This window comes from Corapipo altera, unplaced genomic scaffold (genome assembly GCF_003945725.1).
Source record: "Corapipo altera isolate COAL_440 unplaced genomic scaffold, ASM394572v1 180, whole genome shotgun sequence".
In the NCBI taxonomy this organism is placed as follows: domain Eukaryota; kingdom Metazoa; phylum Chordata; class Aves; order Passeriformes; family Pipridae; genus Corapipo; species Corapipo altera.
Genome location: NW_020884915.1, coordinates 3,955,714 through 3,969,998, shown reverse-complemented (window position 1 = coordinate 3,969,998; position 14,285 = coordinate 3,955,714).

Genomic DNA, 14,285 nt, shown 5'->3' with positions numbered 1-14,285 from the left:
GGAATGGGACATCTGCAGACATGAGCCTTGAGGTCGGTCTGATATTTATGTAGGCCAACATTGTACCATAATTATCTTTCCCATCTTGTTTCACAGGTGGTTTGAAGCTACATTAAATAGGATGTGTTTTCTGAATATAAACATCCATTTTCAAATGCATTCATCATCTGTATTTTATTCACTTCAGACAGAAACTCACAAGAGGCTCCAGATCATTTGCTGGGAATGTTACCGAAGGCCTCTTTGCCAGCAAATAAGGAAAAATGAAAAAGTAGCTCCTCTCTCTTCAGAGAACCCCATAATGTACTCACATATTTTGATTATTTAACGTTCAGTGACAGCTTTAGGTTTTAAGGGTACTTTACATGTATTTTAGATGAGGTTACATTCATATGAGGTCACAATTTTTTATAAATAGAAGTCACTTGTGAACAGTCATTTGAACATCAGCTTCATCAAAAATGTCACACCCTTCCAATACATCTGGATCATCTCTAACAAATTCAAACTGTTACAGAAGCATCATTTTTCCATCCTTAGTCCCTCAAGTGCCATGGAAGACAATTTATTTAGTAGGTTGTTTGGAAATGCCTGTCCCATTGTGTTGCCCTGGCACCAAGCTGTCTGTCCGCTCGTTTTCCCAGATGTCTGTCTGTCTGCAGTGCCCTCGTCACCAGTGATGCTGGAATTCCTGATGGATTTCATTTGAACTGAATGGAAAAATCAAGATGGCAAATAAATTCCCTTTGTATGGTATGAAAATTGACTGAATAGTAAAAACATAGCCAAGTTAGTAACCCCGGGGATGGAAAACTGCGCTGGTGAATTTAATGATTTTCTGTTCTGTTTTGCTTGCTGATTTCTCAACATACACATAGCTTCAGACCAACTCAAGCACAGGAATTTTCTTGAAAAAAGGGCAAGTTGGGGATGTGGGAAAGAGCCAAATGTACTCAATTAGGACAGGGGAGAAGGAGATATGAAGAAAAACTGACCTCAGTGTGATGAGCAGCCATAGACTGCTCATTAGAGAAGCTTAGAGAAATATCATTAGAAGTCATTAAAGAATCATAGAATCATAGAAAGGCTTGGTTTGGAAGGGACCTTAAAGTTCATCTCATTCCACCCCCTGCCATGAGCAGGGACACCTTCCACTAGCCCAGGTTGCTCCAAATCCCATCCAACCTGGCCTTGAACATTTCCAGGGATGGGGTAGCCACAGGTTCTCTGGGCAACCTGTGCCATCACCCCCTGAACAAAGGATTTCTTCCTAAGATCTAATCTAAACCTCTCCTGTGTTAGTTTAAAACTGTTCCCCTTTGTCCTATGATTATGTGTCCTTGTAAAAAGTCACTTTTTGTCTTTTTTATAAGCCTCTTTAAGTGCTGCACCACCATCCCTGGTGTGTGATTCCCACATCCCTCACAAGGCTGACAGGCAGGGCAGGAGGGCAGACTGCTGCAAGCTCTTCCTGAGTGAGCTCCCAGACACGTAGGCAGCACATCACCAGACAGACAGGAGCTTTGGAGGCACGTTTGATTATAATCACATATATTCACCTTAAGTGCAAAGGAAGCAGGAAACCTCCCTCGCAATACCTGTCCTACCAATGGACTGACCAGATGTGGAATTCAGGTTGCAGCTAAGAATTTCTGGGCTTTTTAACAGCTGTGAGGGTACATTGTGATTGGTCTCATGAATTAATATGAATCTAGTCCTTGGCAGCAAATCATCTCCCCTTGATTTTTACAACGAACAGAGCTGTCAGCCACATCTTGCTTTAATTCCAGAGTTGTAATTATTTTCGTTCTTGATTCAGCAGAGGCTTTGCTCCGAGACCTGGGTGAGTACCCTGTGAGCAGGGTGGGAATGTTCTTCCCAGTCTGAGCTGCTTGGCATTCTGTGAACACCTTCTGTGAACATGGGCAAAGGGCTCTGAACCATGAGGAGGAGAATGTTGAAGCAGACACGAGGCTCATCAGTGGTCATCTCCCTGTACACCCCCTCACACATCTCAGCAATTCACTGCAGGGCAGTGTCAGTTATTCAGACACTCACTAATCCACTCAGACAAACTAAGGGTTTTTCCAGCGTTATATTTTCCTGCGTGGAATGTTACATGTAATGAGCTTCCCCATATCCACAAATATCTGCTGCCTCCAGGGCTGCATGGAGAACTGTGCCCAAGCAACCTGAGGGCCAGCACAGTGGGGAAGAAGGATGTGATGTGCCCTAGAAAGCTTTCTTCTGCTGTACCAGAAGTATCTACACCTTGGTAGTGGAAAATTAGCTCCAAAAGTTCAGGTCAGTTGGAGGATCACTTACAGCTATTTTCTACATGGTTCTCTTCTGACTGTGATCCATCACACATACCAGACTAATGGATTTCAGTGCAGCAGCTTTAGCTTCATCTTCCTTTATCTTGGAAAATCTTGGTAATGGTATTAAGTGTATTTTTCCATAAATAATTTGTAGAAGGAGACCAATCTTGTAATTGCTATGGAAAATATTTGTTTCTCGTTATTTCACCCAATCATGTGTAAATTCCTCCTGTCTACTTGTCTAAGAGTCTCACAAAAGAGAAAAATACTTAAAAGGCAATGTTTAAAATACTCTGGAAAACACCAGAAGCTTAAAACAAGCCAGCAGGGGAGAGAAAGGCAAAGCAAGACACAGTAAATTCCAGACAGACAGCCAAATTCCACAGATAAACATTAATCTGGGAAAAAAAAAAATCCTTGCAATTTCTAAGATTATTGGAAGGGGGTGTTTGTTGTCATGGATTTAAACTCTCTAGAATTTAAATACCCCCTCCTGCCTTTTAGTATTTACACACTCAGTGCTGCAGGAACAGCATTGCCGGCGCTCACCTGCCACAGCGAGCGCAGCGAGGGCAACCGTGTGCCAGGGTTCAGATGCAAACCCCAACCCCATCCCTCCTGTGACCTGCCGGGAATGTGAGGTCTGCTGGCTGCAAACACCCCTCCCAGCTCTAATTTACAGCAATTTGCTTTTCCAGGAGCTCTAATGAGATGGTGTTTACAGAGCCCTGCTTGTGCGTGTCAGCGGTGCCGGGAGCCCGTGGCCGGCCGTGCAGCCCTGCCCTGTGGTGCCAAGGCGAGCAGCCAGCTCCAGGCTCCAGCAGCCCCAAAAGACTTTCTTCAGGCCACATCAATTAATGATCCCCTGGATTTCTATCTCAACTCCCTCGCAGAAAACCCAGTTGTTTTGTAGCTTGGTCCTTATCCCTGTGCCATCATTTCACGTGGCTCCTTACTCCGTTTATTACAGTGTTGGTGTTCTCAGCGCCTCAAGTGTTTCCAATAGCTGGTTTTTTAATAAAATAGAATAAAACCAGAGGGTTTTATTATTAGCCCAAACAGAAATCTATTGGGACAACATTGCCTTTGCAGACAGACATTTATACTTGCTCTGCCAGTCTCTTTCATTTCCTTGTCAGAAAATAAACGTCTGTTACTACAAAGAAAGGTTTAAAAGGCACAGTTGTGCTCATGGTCTCTTCAGAGTGGACAGTGATTGTGCTTCTATATATAAACTATCAAAAGCTATTAATTCTGGAGAACCAGAAATGCGTGTTCATCTTCGTTAACAGATAAGCTGCACTCCTTAAAAATCAGATTTAGGAATCAAGAGAGAGGAAAACTTTTCTTTTTCCATACATTCTTCCATTTTCCCCAGGCACAGAAGGGCTCCTTGCATATTTTCCCTTCTTTGCACAAGCAACAACACATGGTCCAACCACAAGCACAGAAAGCTGAGGAATAGCAGAGCTGAGTGTTGCTTTGAACTCTGGCGCTGACTTGCTATGGGAACCTGACCGTGCCATTCCAACTTTCTGCAGCTTACTTTCTGCATTTATTCTCCTTGGAAAAAGTGTATTTTTATGCAGCTGGTAAGAGCTATCAGCATTATTCACTTGTACTTTCGTGTGCATTTGCATATTGAACACAGATTCAATATTACCAGATAACTGTGTTTGGGTTTTGTGGCTTTTTTCTGATTTATATTAGGAATAATAATTAATAAGTTGCTTGTGAATGGTGCTCCACCATTCTGACAAGGAGAAGGCAGGAAAAAAATCTTGGCATCTGTTCCAATAGTGTCACCTGCTTTCACTCTGTTTTCTAAATTCTTGGAGAACGTACAACTTGTAAACTACCCACCAGTTTTACAGGCATCTTGTTTATAAAACGGGTTGTAAGAGCCTCCCTCTTGCTAATACAGCTTTTGAGGTCTCATCTCTGCAAATTTCCTGGCTAAAGTGGTGATAAAGCATAATCACGGCTTTCCTTTGCCACAAAAGAAAAAAAAAAAGAACAGGTAAGAGACCAGTTATATTAATAGTTGGTTCACATAAAAAGGTAATTTTCCAAACAAATGAGGCAAAAATTTTTCCCTAATGGAGAAATTTGGCATGCAACTTTTTGAGTTATACTCAAAATATAACTTTCTGCATATGGCAAGTGTGTTTTGTGCCTATGTTTTTAAAGAAAGGTATAGGATTAGTTACTTTTCCGAAAGCTTCACAGTTCCTTAATTTAGAGTTTGTATCTCAAGAGAAGCCCACTTGTGGGCTTCTCCTAGTTGGCTGTGTGCTGGTGGTGCTGGCCATGAATCACTGTCATTTGGGATGTCAGATGGATTGCTCAGCATCAGGAAGAGGTGTTCAGGGAGAGCTCTGCCGGTGGGTGCAGAGCAGGCTGACCTCCTTTGCAAACGCTGCTAATGAGGGTTTAAAAATGAGGTCAGGGATGTGGTTTTGTCCAGAAGAACATGCAGCTGGTAATGATGTCTAACTTCTCCTTTTTCCACATTTATCATTAATTCAGGCTAATTCTGAAGAATAGGCTCATGATCTGAATGGTAAAAATTGTTATAATTGGTCATTTAACTCCCTTTCCAGAAGCTCAGGGGAGCTGAATACCTTGGACAAAAGAAGCAGAAACTCTTAAAAATGTCTATTGACATTCTCAGAGGATGATGTCATCAGGCAGCTTTTTCTTGATACCAGGGTGATGCATGTGTGTGCCTACAATTAATTTACTCTTCTTTCTGCCTGGCTCTGGGTAGTTAATGATTAACACTTCTATTTGCATGATAGCAATCGGAACAGATTAGCTCAAATTGCTCCTGTTTCATCTCAAAATAAATGCAGATCATAATACCAAATAAACAGCAGCAAGAGCCAAGCCAACCTTTAAGTGTAACATAAAAATGAGCTCAATACAAATAACGATCCTAAAATACTAGGAGGGTGTGTGTGTCCCTCTCTGTACCAGTAAACTCTGTCCCAGGGGATTTCTTTCTTTTTGATTGTACTGATACCAATTCTAAAAGCAATTCCTCCTGTCCAGACATGTCTGAGTCCCCAGATTCCCCCAGCATGTGTCCTGTGACAAGCCCAGGGATGATGGATTAATTTAAACTGTAAATGGGATTTTTAGAAGATGCCCAGAAAAATGTGACCGTATCCCCGGGACAGGCAGTGAATCAGCCCAGAGAGCAGATTCTGAGCCATCTCCATGTGAGAATAGCTGCAGGAGTGTGAATCCCTATCTGCTTGGATGGTTTCCAGGGTGTGCTGTCTGTCCATCACCGGGTCAGGCTCCCACCAGGACCTCGGCACGTGCCTGGGGGCAGATGTGCTGTTGCAGAGTCACTCTCGGTTATTTCAGACCACTCCACTATTCCTGACTGCTTCAACTGTGATTAATGGTGGCAGTTCAGGGTTTGTGCTGCTAAACACCAGGTTTCCATTGTTTCTGATATACTTTTTCCTCTCTTTTTTTTTTCCCCTTCCCTCTTCTATTTGCCTGTTATTGTGTACAGCCCTCTGCTCCCTGGGGCTTCACCATATGGACATGGGTGGCTGGGAGCCCCCCACATATATTAATGCCACTAATTCTGATTTTCCCTAAAGTCCTCAGGAAAGGTTGTGCAGAGCCATGTGTAGGCAGAAGTAGCTGCATTCCAATATCAGGCTAAACACCTGTCTCAAAACCAGAACTGTAACTATCATATACACTGCATAATAACCCATTGCAATAAAATTTAAAATTAATAATGTTTTGTGGTGACTGAGATACTTATGAAGTATGTCCCCACATAAATTCTGTGTTGTCTGTTAACAAGTCAGTTCAAGCTATCCCTTACCCAGAGCATCAATAACCTGTATTTTATAAAATTAAAAATATGAGAAAGGAAATCAGTAATAACTTTAAATCTCTGCAGCCTCCATATTCTCTGTCAAAATCCAATAAGCCAGGCCAACTGGAACAAAAGTTATTAAAGAAAACATTCTCACAGTATGGATAGAAAAACCTAATTAATTAACAAAACAGGCTAATTAGAGAATCAAACTGGGATTTGATGGCGACATCCAGAGCACTAATAAAATTAATTACATGTGTACGATTAACGTGCTGTGAAGATTTGGGCCAATAGATTATAACTTTGGAGTCTGCTTTGAACATGAGAAGAAGGTGAGGGAGATCTTGTCACAAGGTCACTGCTCAGATCAAATGGGCATCAATTAATGCAGGAGGCACCTCTAAAGTGGGATCCACAGAGATTTCTGCAGCGCCACTGGTGACAGCAACCAAACCAGGGTCAGCCTGGATGGCTTGAGGGGGCTTATTTGCTTTCAGCTTCTTGCATATTTCCTTGAAATTATCCCAGATGTGATGGCTCCCTTTAAATGACATAAATGTCCATTTTAATTAATAATGAAAGCATCCATGTTCATTTATCCAGCCTCCAGGATGGCTCATGCTGAGACTCAGCATTGCTACCACAGCTATGCTGGTTTGAACAGATCACACCACACTGAAGCACATGTGGCGTAAATTGCTGTAAATCTGGTGCAAGGAAAATTAGTATTTTGTCCTGTCTTTCTAGGTTTGCTGCAATAGATGACCCAGCCCCGGCTTCCACTAAGAGAATTTACTCTCCAAGAAAGACTGTACATAATGATCTGTCTGCAGCCAACTTGATCTCTCCACTTCTTTCTCTTCCTTGAGGTGCCCCTTAATGCTCGTGGTGGGCAGAGGGACACTTCTTGTGCCTGTCAGAAAGGGTCCTTGTTGCTTCACCACGGGTTTCTCTGCACAATTCAGCCCCTGGAAGCAGGACAGTGTTCAGCTGGGTAGTGCAAGGGAAAGCTCAGGGCGATCCAGGTCCAACCATCAGCAGCCAGAATGGAAATAACTGTCATAGTTAACATTCAAAGAACATTAACCTGCAGTTTCAACCAGCAAATTGCTTTCACTTTGCAGGAGCAGAGCTTTTGTTAAAGGTCCGTTCCCACACTTTTAATGAGAGACATATTTTTATGAGAGCCATGCAAATAAATTAGAAAGCTTCAGCCTTTGGACTGTTGCTGGCTTTGGTGGCATTTGCAGGCACATCTTACATTTTTTTTGAACTTTGTGTCTTTCTTCTGCTCTGAATGAAGTGGTTATGCTGTGACATACAGTCCAAAACAAGATTCACTCTGTAGGAGTGAGCAGTGTCACATCCACATTTTGTGGCTGCCTGCTTCACACTAAAGACATCATCTTGAGTCATTTTTCTCAAAACTGTTTTGAAGAATAACTAGTTCAAGGTGAAATCTGAGACTCGGAAAAATTTGAGGAAGGGAGACGGGAGAAAGCATTTTTGAATTCCACCACAATTGAAATGCCAGTGTTTGCAATGCCAACCCACACAGAACTTGGCAATTTTAGTGATGCTTCAGAACACAGCTACAAAAAGGTTGCCAGCATAAGAAATTCTGCCTTCCAAAAAATAAAAAACCTGTTTTTCTGCACTACGCAACTGGACACTTCACTGGGGGTTAGAAGTCCCCTGGGTGAAAGTAGATTTCCAACAGCAGAGGGCTCTTTTGGTTCAGCAAATGATGGAATTATCCAGTAGCTGAAATTAACTGATAGAACAAATTAAAAGCAGAACAGAAATGAGCTGCAAAATTTTAACAGCAAGGCTAAACTTTATTGGAACAGCCTAAGTGGTGGCAGATGTGGTAGATGAGTGAGAATTTCTTTTAAAGTAAATTTTGGTGTAGAAATAACCTAATAAAACACCCCTTCTAACTGGTAATATGTAGTAGATCAAAATGGATATCCATAATTTTCCGTCCCAAATTTACAGCTTCTCATTCCTCTATGAAAAATTTCACAAGCTGAGGATGAGGGGTTAACATGGTTTTAATTCTTACATTTTATATGGTGGCATTCTGAAAATTTGTTTTGATGCAAACGTTGTTCGCAGAATTTTTACATTTTGTTGAGTTTTAGTTATGCAAGTTCGCCAGCCTGATACATTTACAAAGTATTTGGAAATACCATTTGAGGACTGAATTTAGGATTTGGAAAGAAATCAGTTGAAAGTAGTTGAAATCAGCTAACTTGAGGTTCTTGGTCACAGGAAAATTATACTTTTTCACCAGAGGGTTATGAAGTGGACATTATAGATTTGTAATTTAGTGACAGCAAAATTACCTTGTCATGCATCTTTCATTCCTGAGGCCACTTCTTGGAATCACAGAATCGTTTAAGTTGGAAAAGACCTCTAAGATCATTGAGGCCAACCATCCCCCCAGCACTGCCAAGGTCACCACTAACCCATGTCCCCAAGTGCCACATCTACAGGTTTTTTAAATCCCTCCAGGAATAGGGACTCCATCAATGCCCTGGGCAGCTGTGCCAGGGATGGACAACTCTAGATTTTGGATCCTAAAAGAACAGAAATGAGTAGATGTGCATGTAGGTGCAGAAAGTTTATAGTCTTGTTGTGTTTGAGCTCATCATGGCATCAACAAAATGACTGGCATCAGTATGGTATGTGTTCCATCTCAACAATAAAAAACAGTCTTACTTAGCAGGAGACTTTTAGATTGAAACCTGGTATTAATGTTTGGCGCTTAATGCCATGTCAGGATGTTTCCTACAATATATTAAATAGCATTTGTTTGGTGTATAATCCTTTTCTATGAAAAGCAATAATTTTTTTCTCAGTTTGGACTTTGTTGCTGATATTTATTGTAGAAAACATTGCTGTATCTTTCTATTCTGTGTAGAAATTGTGGTTAACCTCTCTTTAATCTGAATCTGCCAATTAGTGGATACCATAGTACAGCATCATGAGTGAATACAGCCAAATGATTTGATTATTTGTACAGCCTATACATGGGGTCTCTTCTTGGGACCTGGGGAATATTTGAATGTAAACTGAATGCAGGCAGCTCTTTGAATTTCATAAACAAATACCATATGTCAAACCTTTTCACATACCCTTGTGTAAATTGTTGGTTTGTTTGCACTATGTAACCAGATGTTGTTATGTAAAATATCTCCCATGCTGAGGGCTGTTACTGGAGGCTGCAGAGAGCACATGCCTTTAGCAAAAACCTTATTTTCTTTCTAGGTACAGCAGTTTGTACCATTTTGTCTCTGACTCAGAATGGATTCAGCCTTGATTTACACACCCCAGAAGGAAGCAGCAGGCTGTATTTATGCAATGCCCAGTGCCAGCAACTCCATTAGCCTGGAAAACTTGCTCATTCTCCTCTTCCTTCGAGGCAATGTCACCTTTTAACCCTCAGCCATGGGCCTGAGGTGCAACTGCACATCCCCAAAATGAACAAGTTTTTAGAACCACAGAACTGTTTGGATTGGAAGGAGCCATAATGACCATCTAGTTATAACCCCTCTGTCATGGGCAAGGACATCTTCCACTAGCCCAGGTTGCTCCAAGCCCCGTCCAACCTGAACTTGGACATTTCCAGGGATGGAGCAGCCACAGCTTCTCTGGGCAACCTGTGCCAGGGCCTCACCACCTTCATTATAAAAGACTTCATCCTTATATCTAATTTTAAGGCTTACATCTAATCTTAATTGACCCAAGACCTCCTTCCTAAGCAGTAAAAGACTGGGGGGAAAAAAAAAAAAGACATTTGTGAGTATTTATCTCTCTTAACACCTGTGGGCATTTCAATGGCAGCAACTTTTCAGAGCTAACTCCTTCTTTTGGCAACAACAGCTTTTCACACACAGAGGGATCTGAGGCAGGACCTACATCTATGATCCTCTTCAAATTGTTAATACTGCAGAGCTTGAAGAGGAGACTTTACAGATTAAAGGGAAAGGTAGGGGGCAGCTCACAGACTTTGTTGAGTGCTCAGAGGGGTGAGAAGGACCCATTCTCCCTTTGAGAGCAAAAGGCAGATCAAGCCACGTTTATGAGTCTTCTGACAAAGGAAAGACTTTCTTCAAATAATGAATACAGTATCTCACAACAATTTTCTGCTTTGATCTGATGAGCTGCCCTTGTCACTGCTCCCTGCAAAACCTTTGTGCCGTGGCTCCCATTTGGAGAGGTTTGAAGCAATTAAAGGAAAGAGAGAAGAGCTGTTCTGCCATATTATTTTGGAGTTCATTGAAATGGCCCTTGCACAATGTAATGGACCACCAACTGCTGGGAAATTCAATCAGAACACAGAATTACAGTGAAAAATTAGCCTACTAAGGAGCAAGTTCAGTTCTATTCCTCTGAGCAAAGTATTAAAATATCTCTGAGCATATGGCTCCCCTGTGATCCCCATTTAAAAACAATCTGAACTGACTGATGAGGGAAATTAAAGGGTGCATCTAAGCATTTTCTACAGCTGTCGCAACAGAAAATTATTTCATTTTCTTCTATATAGCAACATAGAACTAAAAATTCTATAAGGCCCCCAGCTCTACCAGCATAGGGTAGATTAGCAACAGGGGCATGAGGCCTGGGTGATGTTTAGCCCAAAAATGCTGCTTTTAACCACCTACTGGCTTCACTCATGTCTATCACCATCAAATAGCAGAGCCTATCTATGGAAACAAAATCATAATGTATTTGCCATCAGCAATGTGTTACTATTTTTATTCCTACGATGGATATCCCTAAACCCGAAACAAGAATTTCTGGTCATAGGTTTGAATGCACAAGTGGATCAAATCAAAATTGCTGGTTCAATAAGGAGCAGTGCTCATCTTCTGGGATTTGATACACTGTATTAGGGAATAACTCTCCCAGTTTCTGCTGCTGATGTCTCCATATTTATGCAGATACTTGGATCCAGGTATTCCCAGAAACTTTCATCCCAGCTCTGCAGGGGCCAAGATGTGCTGGTTCCACAGCCACTATAGATTGTCATCATTGTAGAAGATGACAAAGCCTTTTAATGTGCTATAGAAAGTTCTTCCAGCAAAGGGGACAATGGCCAGATGAAGAAATAATAATTTAGGTCACCTCCACATGAATTTTCAGAGCTCATCTGTAGGTACCTGTATCATTTGGTGTCCTGCTTCCTCAGAAAACCAGAAAAGAGGAGTCATGTGAAGGTAGAGAGGTTTTGGCTCTGTGTCAGTTTATCTACAGGGTGATGAAATATCTTGGTGTGGAATTATAATTAAGGGAAAAGGTTTTGCTTAGCTCCAGATATTGATATGAATATTAAGTTCTGAAATAATGATGATAAAGTCTCCAAAATTTATTTTTTTTTCTTGAGGTTGAACTAATATTTAAGAAAATAGGAAATGACTTCTTGCAAAATCAGCTGGTAATATGATGTATATATAAGAAGTCTTTTACTGTAAGCTCAAGGATGAACTATTCTTTTGATTCGTGACCCGTGGTCCAAGAGGAGTTGTGAAATACATTCCATTTGGTCTTAAGTTCCTCTGGGAAGCAAAGGCATCACATGAGCCCAGGTTTAAGGATGTGCCATGCCTGGAAGGTGAGATAACTGTCATTTCTGAGCTGAGCTCAATTTATTTCTGCAATATGCCATTCATTTGGGCTGGAGATACAACCCTGCCTGTCTTGTGCTTCTTAAAACTGATATTCATCATTAGTGCAATAGCAATGCAAGAGTTTCTGTGTCTGAAGCTCCCAATAATGCTGATGATTTGAATAGTCCTTTTGTGACCTTTTCTTATCTGTGAGTCAGCACTGAGTCAGTATTTCCTTCTATGATAATGAGCAGTAAAATCTATTCATCTTTATAAAATTGAGGAAGCTCAGTCAGCATTTTAGGGAAATTTACTGAACTGCTCCAGAACAAAAGAATGCAGCTACTTTGAATTACTGGTGGTGTAAAAGGCTCTTTGCCTTCTACACATCACTTAGAGTGTTTTAATAAGAAACAAAATTACTGACAGAGCCATGGCATCAAAACCCCATAATAACCTATTGTTAAGCAGCAGCCATAAGAGTATCTGTTACACCTTTTAATAAGCTTAGCAGTCAAAATTCATTGAATCTCAGACCACGTGGCTGAGGCAACTGGATATTATCAAATGTGAGGTGTCAGAAGATAAAGATGATTGAAGAGAAATGTGACAATCACTGGTGAAACCTGTAAACTCTTAAACCAGGATCTTCAATAGTAGCCTGATGCCCTAACTTTAATGGGAATTGGGAGTAAGATGTTCCATAGCAAAATGTAAGTTCTACAAAGAAAAGGAAATGAAGCAGAACTTTTAAAAAGTAATACATAATTCAAAACCTAGAAGAGATGCCTTATAATGAGGAACTTCACATTTGTTCTGCTTAACAATATGAAGATTGAGAGTCTCTTGTTTGCATTGAAAACATCTTTGCAAGTTACAGAGATAATCAAGTTATCTCTAATCTATTCTGTGCTTTGAAAGGGGATAAGTGATCTTACTGGTCCCTTTAGCTGACAAGCCTATGAAAAGACATACAAAGATTTTTTTCCTGAGCCTGATGACTGTTAATGACTGTGAGAACTGTGCATATAAAATCTCCACAGAGTCGAGGTGGCACAAGCATTTTGTAACACTTGCACTAATATCTTTCATCTTCTTCCTTTTCTTATTTCCGTCCAAACCACAATTTCTCTGTTCAGTGCCTCTCTTTTATGCATCTCAACTGGTTCTTTACCTTTCTCACCTGGCAATGTTTCTCTGTCCCAAGGGGTCTGATCTGTCTTAGGTGACAGAGATAGATTTGCCTCCATGACAAGGTGCACTAGTCAGTGCTGGCTCCTTAATGCTCTTTTGGCTCCTGTGGCCTGAGTATCAGGATGATTTTACCAAACATGTCTGGGAATTTTATGGCACTGGATTGCTGTGTAGAAGAGCACAGTGTACTGTATCTATCAAAATGGTTTTTTAAAAAGTCAGTAGGGTTCTTTGTTCTTAAACTAGAAATCATGTTGCATTGCTTCTCAATCCCAGCTTGTCCAAACATTGTCCCTGCTGCTATATCCATTGATCAGAATTGGTATCCTGATCTCCTGATTAACATCAGGAAAAAGATAAATCTTAAGATGTATTATAGCTTGAATGTAAACAGCATTTTTCCTACCAAGGTGCCTTTTTTTGCTGGCTCGTGCTGGTGATACAACTGCTCACACGTTGTAATTGATTGTAAGTAGAGCTGACTTGAACCATTCATGCTGTCTGAGTGATTAAAATTCTCCAGATGGATCCTCAAAATGCAAAGGTCATATAATTAGTCTCCCTTTAAGTGAGAAATTCTTTCTTCAGGGTCTATTTGCAAAATAGAGTGCAATATATAATATGGGTATCTCTGCAGAGTTCAGTTTAGAGGGTCTTTTTGCTGTAACACTCCTCAGGTTTAGGAGAAGGGTCCCAATTTCAAAGACAGACACTTTGTACTTAATTATGAACATCATGTGAGCAGCAAAGACCTTTAATATGAAGTTGTTAAGTTAGAGCTTAATTTTTTCTTCTGTGTTTTTAATCTCAATTTGTCTGCTCCTTTAAACCTCCTCTAGATTGCCATGAAGCATTTTGTGAAGGTTTTTATCTCTATTAACTACAGATGCATTTGCTACAAGAAAATATGACTTTAAAAGGATGCCAGATGTTTATTTTCCTAATTTTAAGTAATGGAAATAAATAGTTGTTAAAATATTTCAATAATCTTGATTAAATTACTAATTATTTAAATTCTTTTGAAAATATAGGAAAGTAATTGGCCCTTTTGTTTTCCCAAAAGCTTTCATTTAGATTAAATCAACAGATGTGAAATCTAAGTGTAAATGTAATACAGAAATTTTCTCCTATATTTTCTGCCACGTTTTGCCTCTGATGCATCTAAAGATGGTTGAAAATTTTCTCATACTTAGGACAGGTACATGCACTTTAAAGAAGAACTTGAGTGCAGATTTTTTAGTAAAGCCCCTAATTTCCACTCAGAGCAGAAGACTAAGTTGCTAAAAAGGTGAAGTCCTCAATTTT